This window comes from Tetrao urogallus (genome assembly GCF_951394365.1).
Source record: "Tetrao urogallus genome assembly, chromosome: 5".
NCBI lineage: Eukaryota > Metazoa > Chordata > Aves > Galliformes > Phasianidae > Tetrao > Tetrao urogallus.
The window spans coordinates 64423541-64438653 of NC_136818.1; the positions used below are offsets into that span (position 1 = coordinate 64423541).

Sequence of the window (15113 nt, forward strand, 5' to 3'; positions counted from 1 at the left end):
ATGTCTGCACAAGCAGAGAACCACGGATGTACACAGCTCTGTGCTGAGGGCATGCTCTGGGCTGGCTCCTACCGGGGGGCAGCAGGGGTCTGGCCCTGCCTGGGGACACCAGCAGCTGCAGGGAGACGTGGCACAGACAGATGGCACAGACAGACACACAAGACAGACAGACACACGGCACAGACAGACACACAGCACAGACAGCACAGACAAGGCTGAAACTCGCTGCCTGCATCTTGAATGTGAGCAGGGAGCTGCCTGCTGCGATGCACAGCACCAGCACGACCCGACTGCTGCCTCGAGCTGACAGTAATAAGCCAAGGGAAAATAACTGCACCCTGTAACTTCCTTCAGCAGCAAAGACCCAATGATACCCCCTTAGGACATGGGCATCACTACACAGCTTATCTAAAAACAAGTCCACGAGTAACAGCAATGCAGATACCAAACAATGCTATTTTCTGATTTGTTTCACATTAAGGCTAGAAACACATCAATTTCTAAATCTTTGTCATTAGTTCTGGTTTAGATTTTGACTTTTCCATCCTTCCACATACTGCTTTTTACATTTCTGTCATTTGCTCTCTGTTTCTCTGCAGGAAAAATGGACATCTAGCATAACAAATGAAAACGCAATAGCAGGTTCCCTTGCAAGTGGTGTTCTGAAACAGAAGAGCATCACCTACGTGCAAAGTAACTCCACTTTCAAGTACTATACAAACTTTTCATCTGTTTTCTAGGGAAGAAACGAAACACACGAGGGTCAAAGGAACATTCCTCCCCTCACCAGGCAGCACTGCTCTGGTGCAGCTCCACAGGAGCACAGCACAGCTCTGTGCTGGTGCAGCTCCTCACCTCTGTGCAGCCCTGCAGTGCTGTGCAGCTCTCTGCGCCCTGCTGTCCCCCATCACAACACAAGGACCGGTGCTGCTCCTGCCCTCTCCATCCATGTCGCTTAGGTCCTCCATGACCAGCAGGAACCCTCCCTAAAATGTCTGTGGCTGCAGGAGCACAGCCCATGCACCGACAGGTGAGTGCCCAGCACACACATCTTTACCTCTCTGCTCTGCCCCTGTGGAAGCAGGGAACATCTACAGGGTAACAAGCCCGAGTGGTTTTAAAATAAATCTGGATCCATTTTTCAAGCAGATCTACAATGTAAAGCAACACAAGAAAGAAAAAGAAGAGATGACCGTGTCCTCGTGCTGCACAATGTGGTCCCTCCCTGCACAAAGGACATTTTCTGTGGCTAAATACAGCCATCAGGAAAAATTGTATGTAATGCTGCCAGATCCGCGCTGCAGAAGGCAGGCATCAGCTGGCAGTATATTGCTCAAGACATGGCACATAAAAGATTTAATCGACTCCCAGATACCCTGAGCATTCAGCAGCTGCCAAATGGTTTGTATACAGCTGCCTTTGCTTTTATTGCATTAAAGGCACAAAGGAGCTGGAACTTGCATTTGCTATTCAGGACATGAGATGAGCATTTAACATCTCCCATTTCGACCTCACTTAATGGGGCCACATACAATGACAACAGAAATTGTCACTGGAGCTGAAGTTCGTCTTCATCTGAGCCTGGACTGGCTGGGTCTGCACCCAGCAGCCGAGCTACGGCAGGCATTCACAGCAGTGCAAAGGGTCACTGACCCACATGATGCATAAAAAAACAAAAAAAAGAGAGGAAAACTGACCCTTGGCTTTGAAATCCTCAGCTTAAGGTAGGCATTGCCCTTAAAGCACGCAGCACGTGAAAGCATCTAAACGTGCATGTCTGCAAAGGCATCAGAGCCCTCTGGTCTTCTCAAGATGCCCATCACTGCTGCCCCCAGGGGGCTGTGCTGCTCCCCGCACTGCTGCCCTGCCGCTGTTACCGCAGCGTGTCCTGCAGCCTTCATTGCCACAGCATTTCTCCCACTGCTGAGCAGACAGCAAAGCCACGTGTTTCAAGTTTCAAAACAAGAGACCCTCCGAAGAGCAGAGTCCCTGCAGCCAGCGCTGCTGCTGCGAGTCCCAAGGACGCTGGGCTGCTGGAACTGCACAGCGTGCCGCCCCCCTGCATCGCCCAGCGAGCTGCGCCTGCCCGCCGTGCCTTCTGCCCCCCGCCTGCCCATGGAGTCAGCTGGCATGGAACTACAGCACAGTCACTGGGGCTTCGTGGTGCCCGGGGGACACAAGGTGCTATTTTTTGTGGGAAGACTTCTGTCCTTGCCGCTGTTATTTCGGGATATTTTCCCTGATCCTCTGCATTCTTGCTGCTCTGCACGTTTTCAGTTCAACTTGCTACCTTTTATGCAGCCGGGTTTTAGAAAGTCAATAATTTCTTTCCTGCTGATTCCAAGCGAATCCAGCGGGCTGAAATCCTCACTTGGATGAAAAGTCATCCAGTCATTTAATAGTGTCCTGACTTACCTCAAGCTAATTATAATGGAATACCACAATTTGTCTGTGGGCTCAAACAAAAGCAAGCACTTTGCATGCCGGGCACTCTTTGTGAAGCAGATAAGTACTTGAGATTGCTTGCTCTTGGCTACACAAAGATTATTTTTTCTTCTGCTGATGCAGATGTCAAATTAAGGCATTCGTAAACCCGTCCCCTGCAGGACATCACTGCCACATCTGATGCCCACAGCTGGGTCCAAGATATCTTCCTTCTGCTTTGGGCATGGGAGCAGTACGTTATCTTCTAGAGCCTCTCCATGGCCTTCTGTCCTTGAAGGACCAGAAAACGCTCTATAAACTTCTCCCAGAAATGTTGCTGGACTCGGCTGAGGGCCGTCAGGAATTTTCCTGGATTTTGCTTATTTTGTCTTCAGAGTCAACGCTCGGCACCAGCAAATTGCACACTCACATCAAACATCCTAATCCCACATGAAAGTGAACCACAGGAGGACACTGCTCTAGCTTGTAAAACGCTTATTCAGAGTGGTTACACCTGATCCAAATACAGTGATTTATGCTTCAGTTTTCGCTGACTTCCCCTGGGGATTATGTCTGGGCTCCTAGACACACAAAATATCCTATCAGATATTCAGAAGTTAAGAAAATCCTTATATTTCCCACTCTGCAGGGATGAGAAGTGCTGTACTTACATGTGGGCATTCTGGACAGTGGGCAGCGATCCACCCCCAGGGCTCTGCTGACCACAGCTGCACCTCCAAGCACTCAGCGCCTGCAGCTGCAGGCTGCTGCTCTCAGAAATAATGCCAACCTGACAAAGTCATTAGGAAACAACACAAGTAAAAGCACCACTAGAATTCGGTTCTTCAACTAGCCAAGAAAATATCAGCAAGCTGCAGGAGCTCCCCAGAAAGCAACACCCTCAATGCAGACATTCCCTGTCACATTGCTCCAGGGCACAGACTGACCTCCTCTCACAATGACTGCAGGCAGTAAATGCCATCAGCACAGATCTTACAGTTCATGGGCCTTCCAACCTATTGCATTCCAATGCAGGAATCCATCGTATGGTCATGCCAATGGACAGACCTTCCAGCACCTGGTCATCCTAACATATAGGCCCAAAAGCCCCAGGCCACCGTGCAACTCGTGGCTGTCAGGGACTTGCTCCTCTGCAGATCCTGCCTCCTCCATGCTGCTTTAGCGTGGCTCTACACCAATAACTGAAACCATAATGTTGTCAATTATATTTTAAAAATGAAAATCAAATTTCAGCTGATATCAGGAAAGTAATTGCAAGGGATGTCATCATTTTGAAAGGAAACCAGAGACGGCTGACGTGGCCACAGCATCACAGTTGCACAGTAGGCAGCAACAGTTACTCTGTTATTTCAAACCAATTTTCATATCCATTTCATATTATGATGGCACTGATCGTAATTGAAATACAGTCTTTGTCTGGTAATTAACATCTGTGTAAGAACTGTAATTAAAAGATAATGTTAATTTGCGCTACACTCCGAATAAACGTTAAGGATAAAACCTCCAATCAAATGTTATTTTGGCATGGTAAGATAACAAAGCCTAGAGCTGTCTTCGAGGTGTATTTGCAGTGATACAACTAAAGCACCAAGCACACAAACCACGGCAAGCAGCAGGGCAGAGCAGTGCTGGAAGCACAGGGCAGTGGCACTGCTGCCCAGAGCTGCGGTGCCCCATCCCTGGGGGTAACCAAGGCCACAGGTGGGCCCTGGGCAGCCCGAGCTGGTGGGGAGCACCCAGCCCACAGCAAGGGGCTGCAAGGGCCCCTCCAGCAAAGCTCTGCTGCACTTTCAATGCTAAGCCTGCACCCACTTCCCACAGGCTGCTCCAGCACCGCAGTCCACGTCCAGCTGGGAAGGAGCGCAGGATGCAGCCCTGCCCTCAGCACCAGCCCTGTGCCGGGTACACGTGGGGCTCCAGCCCTGGGGCTGTGGATGTCTCGTGGTCCCGAGCAGCTGGCAATGGGGCTGCGGGGCCTCCTGGTGCCCAGAGAGGAGCGAAGGGACAGAATAACAAATGGACGGCAAGAATACCTGATGGATGGCAGGACAGCGGTGTTACCTCAGGTGCAGCTGGCAGGGCAGCATGGGGAGCAGAGAGTCACGCAGGCTGCAGAAGGAACATGATACACACAGCAGTGACACTGGCTGATCCAAGGAGAAGGGACTGGGGGGAGCTGAGCAGCCCCATGGCCACACTGACCCCGGGGAGGTGCTGCTCAGGGTGGGCTCCTCGGGCTGGAGGGGCTGAGACGTGGCCAGGTTGGGTGCTGCCATGATAATGTCAGGTCCGGAATGCAAACAGACTTGAGAACAACAAAGAGCCCTCACTGCTTTCATTATGCAGTTAATTTATCTGGAATTTCATTCTGGGAACAGTTTTGACAATAGTGTCTCTGGCAGCGTTTTACCCAACCATTATCTCCAGCACACAAAGCCCCACTGAACAGAATGGGACACCTGCAGCCGTGATCACAGAGGCAGTCTGCACAGCAACCTCCTGCACCGTGCAGAGCTGACAACACTCAGCTCCAACTGCAGCACAACCCTCACTGCACAGTGACACAACCAAAGCGACACCACCATCCCATGGCTGTGCCCTGGGCTGGCTCAGGAGGAGCCACGGCTCATTGCTGCTGCTGCACTCACAGTGGGACTCGGTGCTTGCAGACAGGGACACATGGCACAAACGGGTCCTCTTGCTGCACTCAGATGCTGCCTGTGAACCCCCATGTTTTCAGGCCAGCCTGCAGCAGGAGAGCTGTGCTCCCCAACGAGGACCGGGCAGCCCTTGGGCTGGTGACAGCTTCAGCCAGCTGGGGCTGCGTTACAGCAACGTCTCAGCAATAGCAGTGTGTTAATAACACAGCCTCCTCTGCACAGGCAAAGGTCAAAATCAGAACAGGTTTACTCGGGTATAAGAGAAGTTAAGAGGTATGAACTTGCAGCGAGTGGAAAAAGCCAATGATCCCCAGAGACATGCTGTAAGCACAGGGCCAGCAGCTTGACATGTCTGCTCTCACGTCCTCACCCCAAGAGCTCGTTTTGTTTTCTATTCCAAACACCACGTTTTACTCCCGAAGATCTTTTTCACAGAGCCTTACAATTTTGCTCTTTCCCTGCTGAAAGTTATGCTTTATCACCAGACGGATGAAGGACCGGTGTGCCACAGCGCCATAAATCATTAAAAGCTCTTTAATTCAATACCGCTGTTTGCTCCAGCCAAGCTGTAGCGGTAGCTGATGAAACTTTTATTCACAGCAAGCCTGCCGATGCTTTCAGGTCATGTCAACACTCCCATGAAAAATCCCTCCCTCAGTTGCTTATGATAGAGATGAAAACCCCGTCTGACCTAAAATAAAGAGCACTGTGCACAACGTGAGCCTCAGTGCTCATGCCCCACACTGCCGACTTCAGTTTGCGCCTGTGTTCGTACCTTGTGCAAGGCTGCAGAACTGATGCACACCACCTCGGAGCAGGGCCAGCCCTCCGTGTGCCAGGGAAAGGAACTCATGAGGCTAGGAAAGCAGGGCAAGTGCTCAAAGCTGCATAATTATTTTCTTTCCAAATGAATCTTATTCCTATATTGCCACCTACATAAATCACATCTGAACTAACACAGCCAGCACATAGAAACACCTCAGGAAAAGCTCTCCTGGCCGGCTCCTGTACTGAGCAAGTCGGGAGTAGATGTTTTCCATCTGCAGCTACCATGGGATTTCTTCCAGGTTCCCTCTAAGGCTTCACAGAGAGGCACTGCAGATGTTACCCACAAGCTATGAATCCTATGATTAAAAGCAATTTTAGATGGCTCAGATTAGGCACTTCCTTTTCACGTTACGCTGAGGAAATAACATCCAGTCAGATATTACACAGATGTCTCTATAATCGAGTTTGGGGTATGAGTGATTATCTACTCACAGCCTCTTAGGGACGTGAACCCAAACATACCAGGAAAAGCTAAGGACACGACAGCACATAAACCAAGGAACCAGAAAAGAAAAAGCTGCACTTGCTTTTTGTTTTGCCTTTTTTACCCACCTCTCCCCTCCCGCACAGCAGCTCTGTGGTCTCATTGATACAAATCACTGACAGATATCCCAGAACGTGGCGCCTTTACAGAACACTGAAGCAGTGCTTAGGCTGCCTCTGCTCACAGCCTCCAACACAACCCTTGGTGCAGCACGGTGTGGCCCTGCAGGCACTTCCCTGGGAGTCTCACAGCGGATGGGAGCTGTGCTTCCCACTGCCGTGATGGGGAGGAGGACCCTGGGGAGCCTGCTTTGGAGCCGTCCTTCAAAAACCTGACAGGCTCCAGAGTTTGGTACAGCTTTCACCGCGCTCATCTCCCTGCTGGGATTTGCTGGTTCTGATTTTATTTCAAGAACAACGGTGAAAAGTCACATCAACCTGCAGAAAAACCCCTGAAGACAGTGAGACTCGTCTTCTTTCTGCCTTTTGGCTGTGTCCATCCTGGAGCCATCGTTCACTGCAGGATGGAGCAACCCATGGATTCCAGTGGAGATCAGGGCTCCTGTCTGCGAATCAACTCTGAAAAACATGTGAAAAGTACATCCTCTGTGGTCAGCGTGCATTCTGCGTCCAGCTTTGTATTTGGAACCATCTTTCATTACGGCCATACTTAGATCTGTGATGTTTATATGCCAGTCGAAGAGGTAGACAAGATGATTTTTTTTTAGTTACACATTTGATAAAATCTGGGAGCAGACAGAAATCTAATTACTCCCAACGAAGAACGGAGGGCTTTATTTAATCTCTGAACATAAATTGACGCCGAAGCTATTCCTGATCCCCAGGCACAAACACTCCCTGCGCTGTCTCAGAACCCTCCCACTCACCTTGCAGAGACGCAGCAGGCAGCAGCACGGAGCGCTGTGCCACGGGCCGAGTGCCGGCAGCACCGCGCTGTGCCAGGGCTGCACGCATGGGATGAGCTTCCCAGCCAAGCAGGCAGAGCTCGTGCCCCAGGTGTGGACCTCTCAGGAGGGAGCTAATGAAACGTGCAGCCAGGCGCTCAGCGTGGCATTGGCAGGAGCTGACTGCATCGTGCTGATGAGTTTATCACTGAATTCTTACAGAGCCCTGGTAGACATCACTCCCCACAACGCTGCTCTGTGCTGGAAGGCAGAGCAGCAGGCACGTGGGATCACACGGAGCTGCTCGAGCTGCCATGCTGCAGATGCTGGCACCTGCAAGGCCAGCAAACTGTGAGAGATTTCCAGCGGGAGGGGGTCAAAGCTCACCTCGGTTCATTAAAACCAGCCAACATGCCAGTGCTGTATGAAAACCTCCCAGATTTTGACTCTGGGTGTCGGGTCTGCCAGCTGGTAGCCAGAAATCACAGTACATGCAAACAAGTGCTGCCTGACAGCACACAGCTCCACACACACACTGCGTGCTGCTCCGTGCGGGAATTATTCCATCAAGTGCAGGTCTGCAGCCAGCGAGTTGGCAGGACAGACATTCGGGCAGGTTACAGCCCCATCTGTTCAGAGCTGCTTTACACTGTGGCATTAAAACCCCCACTACCTCTGCCTTGTGAAAAAGGAACAGCCCAAACCCAGAGCTCGCAGGACCTGACCAGGCACAGCGCCTATCTACTGCAGCTTCCCATTAGGCACTTAGTGGAGCTTTTTTAACTAGTGATTTGTGCTTCCACTAATTAATCCTGCCGAGTTATTCACCTTCCCTCGGTGCCCATCGCATCCCCCGAGCTGCCTGCTGAGCACCCTGCACAGCCCTGCTGGCAGCAGCACGGAGCCCAGCTGTGCGCCCTGGCTGCAGCAGCACGCAGCAGCTCTGCCAGCACGAACTCACAGATCAGCAGCGGTGAGCAGCGAGCTCCCAGTGTCCTCTGAACGGCACCCAGCAGGCCTGCAGCTGCTGAGAACGGGCTGGGTGCTCTTTGGTCCTCAGCACGGGCTGTTAAACTGCACAATCTGCTGAAGGTGTTCCATAGAAATTTGGGGTACTTGTAAAAATACTTTTTAGATCAGAAGTAGTACCATAACACAATAATCTTATTGCCTGTCTGCGAGGGAATGGTAACAATCACAGATTCTTGGATCCTGTATGCAAGCAGTAACTGAAGTGGTGAAAGCAGTGCTCACTTTTTGTTCTTGCTTTTTGAGACTTCATGTGTATACGGTGCAGGTGTACACTGAAGAAGGTAGAACTCCTGACCAGACAGGAAAATACATCCTTCACCAGAACTGTGACATGTCAACAACAATAAAACTGTACAGAACATGAGAAAAACACACTTACACTTGTGAAAACCAGAGCACAGTTTAGATCTTGGTCCAGAGAAGGAAATCTCATGTTTGTGTGGAAATGGATATCCAATGGACATCTGCCTGTCTCATATCCATCACTGCCCTCCAGTACAACCCAGTTTCACAGCTCTGGGTAACAGAAAAAAAACATCTTTACTTTCCAGTTTCTGCTCTGTAACAGTGAAGTGGGATCTTTTACAGCATCACTGCTGCTGTGAGCTGGAACTGCCAACACAGGGACAAGGACCCACCAGACCTGCAGTGCAAGAACACCGAAGGCACTCAGATGCTGAGGGTCCCCAAACACATTCTCCTTCACTGCATCTCCAGACCCATCTGCATGGCTCTCCTGGAAGCCAGAAAAACCAGTGCCAAATTCTTAAAATACTGGAAAATAGACAAGAGAACTGGAGGAATCAAAGCACACCCTGGGGAAAATGCCTTCTGGGGGTACAGCCTGGGAGAAGCTCCTGCTGCACCTCCTGCCCTGCACTGCAGAGCTCCGACTGCAGCAGCGTTACCTGCAATCTGCCATCACAAGGACAGCTCTTACTTTCTTTCTCATGTTACACTTCGACACAGGGAGAACCTCAGTCACTGTCACTGGTCTGTGGGCAGACCCCGCAGTCAGCACTGTGAAACAGAACAGAACCGTACCCACTGCAGCTTCTCTATGTCTGCACCGTTACTGTGAGAAACAGATCTGCTTCTCAGCGGTGCACACACTTACATGGGAGTCTGTGAATGTCAGACTGCTCTGAGCTCTGGCCAACCCACCAGGAGGAACACAGCACCAGGAGCAGGGAGCAAGCCTCGCTCCACAGCCACTGCTGCACTACGGCGCTGCCTAGGTAACAAGGAGAGGACACCCCATAGCCCTCAGGGTGAATACAGACAGTATTTACTTTAATGAACTACTACAAAAGAAATAAGGGAATATGTGCTGTATCATGCTAACACATTCAGCATTTCCTAAGAGCAGCAGTACTGTTTGTTAAGTATTGCTTTTGACAAGGAGTGGTTCGTAGCTGGATTGTCCAACCACCGGTGTAACAGATAAGCTGCCGCTTCTAGGACTTGCAGATGATCTGGACATCCAATTTAGCTTCAACTTAATTGCTGCCAAATCCTGCATCTGATGCTGAAACATCCCCTGCTCTCGGTACAATGAATGGGCGTGTGGGGGTGGGCTGCATGACGGCTTGTCAGAACACAGAGGAGATCCAAATGCTCACCATATTTAAGCCAATGAGAGATTTATAATTAACATGAAAAAACAGGGCACTGTTTTTTTTCCACTTTAAAACAAGACCATTTAAAGTTGGCCATGTTAGACAGCAGCCTGCATGCAGCTTAGATTGGAGCATAGAATCGGACGGGCAGAAGATGTTATTAGAATTTACTACTGAGAGAAGTCCCAGGTAGGAGCCAGAATTTAACCAGGAATAGTTATTACAGCACTGACACACACACAGATGGAGCTGGCATGCTGCAGCCACCACGAGGGCTGAGCTGGTGGGAACTGCACACCTCATGAGCTGCCCCAGCTGTGTCACACAGCTGCTCCAAGCATCAGGGACACGGCTGCTGCACACAGCCCTGACTCAGGCTTTTCCATAGAAGAGCTCTGCTACGAGCTGCATTACAGTGCAGGCTCATGCTGCTAGGGACCCGGTCTGCTAGCCTAGCTCGTGGCTTCATGAATTAAACATCTGTGGAGAAGACGAGGACATGTGGCTTTTTCATACTTGCTCCCATTGACTTAGAACTGTTGTCCACTTTCAGACAGATTTCACGGAGGGAGGGCCGTCCTGAAATACTGCAGCTGCTCTCAGCTCTGTGAACAGCAACGAGAGCGCAAAACAGAGCCAGCAGGAGAGGAGGGCTCCATCAGTCATTAACCCACACTATCGGGCACCAGGGCATTTTCATGAACTCAACATACCAAGTCAGGGCTTGCTGCTTTGTCTCAATACAGACAGGCTTTGTTCTGGCAGCAAGACGCTCAATCCTCCCCAGTGCTACAGCATTTTGATGAGAAATGACAACAGAAGAAGGTGACAAAACTGCAGGAGAGGCATAAGCAGGCACCTTCCCCAACAACTCTGGGACCCACACTTAACATGCCTAACAAGTGCTGGGGAGTGAACCTGATGAAAGCATCTCAGGGCTTACACTGCACCCACCAAGGAGACAGACGAGCTCATGCACAAACTTCAGTCTTGGCTGTGCACACGACCTGTGGTACATTGCCCAGCCACCCGAGCCCAGAAAGCAGCATCAGTGCAGCACACTCTGCCTCTGCCCTTCATTGCTTTGGGGTGGGAAGCAAAGAGGAAGGCGTGGGAGCAGACATGCACTTGCAAATGAGCAGAGCGAGTCACAAGTACTGCCCTAGAAAAGTCATCCTCACCTCATTAAGAAGCTTCAGCAAAATAGGCAGGACACTTCCCTGAGACATGATGTAATGAATCAGCGGACAAATAGGAGCGAGCTCAGGGTCAGACCCTACCTGAGAACAGGCACAGTATTTGAGTGCCATGATTTACAACCAGCATCACACTTCCCCCAAGCAAGCAGCAAACAAAACTCGGGTGGAGAATCAGCTCCCAGCACCTGCAGCTGGCACAGCTCGGCTGGGCACAGGCCAGGGGCACACAGCTGGGCACAGCACAGTGCTGGGGTGGCTCTGCCAGTCCCCAGCCCCACTGCTGGTGGCAGGGTCGGTCCCACCTCCATCCCACCCAGGAATGCCGGGGGCTGGAACAAACCCCAAGTGGCTTCTAAAGCCAGAGTTACCAAGGCACTGGGCAGCACCGGGGACACAAGGGGGCAGCTCCTACTGTGAATCACCGTCCTGCGAAGGCTGATCTTTCTGACACCCCAGACACGTCCTCGGTGAGGTATGCCAGCATGTCCCAGACTCATTTCAGATGACATTACCGTTCATTTCCTCACGCAGAATCACTTGACAGCGTTTTCTGCTCTGTAATTTTACTCCCACTGCTCTTGCCCAGAGATACTGATCCCAAGGCACTGCTGGACCACACAGCCATTTCAGCTTTCAGTTCTTTGCCGTCCTCTCTCCCTTGGCTCCTTTCAGTCCCATAGGAAGGTCACCACAGCTGTGCTCTGCAGCACCTCGTGCACCATTCCAGGTCATGAGGGAGCAGAGGCCAAAGTCCCATCCCTGCTGCAGCCATCACAGCAGCAGGCCTTCATGCTGGAGCTCCTGCAGATCCCTTGCTAGAGACCCCCACACCCCACCTGAGACTCAGTGTAATGCCACCGGATGGGGCCTGGTCTGCTCTGGCAGTGCTGAGAGAGCACGGTGGGCTGCACACCACCAGCCCTCCATAAGGGCAATGGAGCCACTGCAACACAGCCCTTGTGCCTGGCACAGCCCAGCACTGCTGGGCACAGCACAGCACAGCCTGGTGGCACCGCAGGGCCGGCACACGGCGCTGACACAGGGCCTGCAGGGCGCACAGCCTGGGGTGACCTCAGCCTCGTGCCTGTCCCGTGCAGGCAGAGAAACAAAAGGGCCAAAGCTGCAGTGCTTTAAAACCAAAGGATTGTGTTTCTAGTTTTTCTTTTAGAGAAGGAAAACTCAACATTTGTAAAGCTGTGAAAAAAATACAAAGGATAAAGTTTGCGTTGATATCAAAGAGGTATTCGGCTCAGAATAGAGTCTAAGGGAATGTTGTCGACAGCGTACCTATGGGATGGGCACGTGTGACCTTTGGAAGGCAGAGGAAAGCTTCCAAAGCGCAGCTCTGAGCTGTGTGAGCCCCACCAGGAGCAGTGACAGCCTGAGCTGTGCCGACTGCAATGGGGATCGGCGGCACAGCAGGGAAACACTGCTCTGCCCGTAACACCAGCACACCCTTGGACTTCCTTCCATCTGTAGGCTGCTTGGCTTCACGGCCCTTCGTTCCATCCTGAGCAGGTCAGATGCAGTGGGAAAGCAGTGCCAAAGCAGGCAGGGGCACGGCAGGCGGTGGGAGGGCTGAGCCCTGGGGCAGGGGCTCCACCACACCATCAGACCCCGTGCCCCCATCGCCGCTCCTCCCCATGGGATCCCCGGCCAACCCCGGACTTCAAAAGCAAAGACAGATACGCTTGGATGTCCTCACAGCACTGAAGTGAAAATCATGCATTTCCCATAACCTCAGCTCTTTAATCCTTGGCAAAAAAAAAAGAAAAGAAAAAGAAAAAGCAGCCGATTCAGAGTATGTATGGAAGCTCAGATAAAAGGAAACCTTCGGGAGAATGATCTGCCGTTCCGCCTCCTGGCTCAAACTGAAAAGACTTAACCCAGGAAAGGTCAGCTTCTCAAAGGGAGATGTCAAGGCACCTACCATGCAACTGATGCCTCCGAGGCTTCCAAGCCTCTCGACAAGCCGCCCAGCACTCACACTGAGTTTCCCATTAGCACAGCAGCTCCTAACTCGGACCCAGTGCTGAAATCCCCCCCACTCCAGTCACTGCCCAGCAAAACTGCAGCAGCCTGCCCCGTGCCAGAAGTAGGGCTGTGCCACAGGACAGACACAGCACTCCCATTAAACAACTGCAAATTAAATAATACGATCCCTGATATGCACGGAAAGTGTTAGAAATTTGACAATTTGAGCAAGGAATTGAGCACGACCTTTAGTTGATTAATAGTATCTTAATGATGATTAAGATCTTCTGTAGGATACAAAAAGGGGCTGTTTTCTGCAGGCAGCTCAAAAAACAGTCTCCGCAAAGGCAATTTCTGAGCTCCCTTTTGCTTCACCTGCTGATTCCAAATAACAGCTCTCATATAAGTAGTTCCACATTTTCCATCATTAAATGTGTTTTAAATGACTTTGTAAACGTAAAAAGCTTTTCACAGTATCAAAGGAAATTTATCATATTGACATAATTATCCAGAAAGATGACAGATGAATCATTTCAGCATTTTGTTGAAATGATATACAGTTCTGATGGCTGAAAGACTGTGATGGTGTAAACTTCATCTTTCTTTAACATAAACAGAAACCAAAGCCGCCGTGACTCTCTCTTCAAAGTCAGGAAGACCCTGCCCTGAGACACAAACATTTCTCCTCCTTTTCTTATTCTCAGTACAAGCAATTCTCCAGCACACGCAGTGCTGCTGCACACCAGAACAACTCCCTTCTCTCCTGAAAACTCACATCTGGAAGGATGAGTCTCCTCATATGACCTCAAAAGAAGCATTCCCTGCTATATTTCAGTCAGGTTTTGGTTTATCATAGAATCACAGAATCACAAGGTTGGAAGTGAGCTACAAGATCATCCAGTCCAACCGTCTCCTCATCACCATTGCCACCACCAGCACTGAACCACATCACGCAGCACGTCGTGCAGACGCCTCTTGAACACTGCCAGGGACGGCGACTCCACCACCTCCCTGGGCAGCCATTGCAGCGCCTGACCACTGAGAGAAAAAGTTCTTCCTTATGTCTAACCTAAACCTCCTCTGGTACAACTTGCAGCCATTACCCCGTGTGCTGCTCGTTGCCTGGGAGAAGAGGCCAAACCCTTCCTCACCACAGCCTCCCTTCAGGAGGTTGCAGAGTGCAGTGAGGTCTCCCCTGAGCCTCCTCTTCTCCACACTGAACAATCCCAGTTTAGGCTTTTTGTCCTAGGCAACGAGCAGAAGTCATAACACTGACATTTCCTGTTGCTGTCAGAAGCACCTGCTGTCTGCCTTACCCCTACAGCACCACCCAAATGAAGGACCTCATTCTCCACGGTCTCCCTAACCCCAGAAATCTACATAACTCTCCTTTTAGCTTTTGCCTCCTTGATCAAGAGTTATGAGTGCAAATGTGGGCGACTGTTTAAAACCCACCCTCTCCCTGACTTGCACTGCACTCGGCATAACATTTTCCTTAGCCCTCCTCCCGTGGGATTCGCAAGCAAGGCAGGCAGGGATCGGTGTGGGCAGACCTGCCCTGCACACAACGGAACGATGCAACAGATACCTCCATTAACCGGGGCTGCGACGAACCATCTTCATTAGCAAGCAGTGCTACCAACAGTGCTACTGCTCACACGTCTGCTCTCCCAGCTCCAAGCAGAGCTGGACGGCACCTCATCACGACTGTGGGTGCACTTTGAACTTCTGCTGGTTCTCAAGACTACCAGGACTCCACAGATTTTAAGTATTTTAACAGAAGTTTTGAGCCATTGGTAAAAACGTGGGCTCTCTGCTAAAACACATCTCACAGACCTCCTGAGCTTCTGCCTGTGTGGGTCCCAAGCAGCCAGGCTCAGGGTAGGACAGGCTGCTCACATGTGCTGCTCGCTGTGCCACTGCCGTGCAGAGCAGTCAGGAGCAGCACAGCCCAGCTCCTGGGCCCCT

At 51.0% G+C, this 15113-nt stretch overlaps 1 protein-coding gene across 2 annotated transcripts in view; it reads right to left on the reverse strand.

The window, feature by feature from the left end:
• Nucleotides 1-15113, reverse strand: part of STK32C (serine/threonine kinase 32C) — a gene marked incomplete at both ends in the record, with an annotated part of 57782 nt that overhangs the window by 8917 nt on the left and 33752 nt on the right. The window lies entirely within an intron of this gene.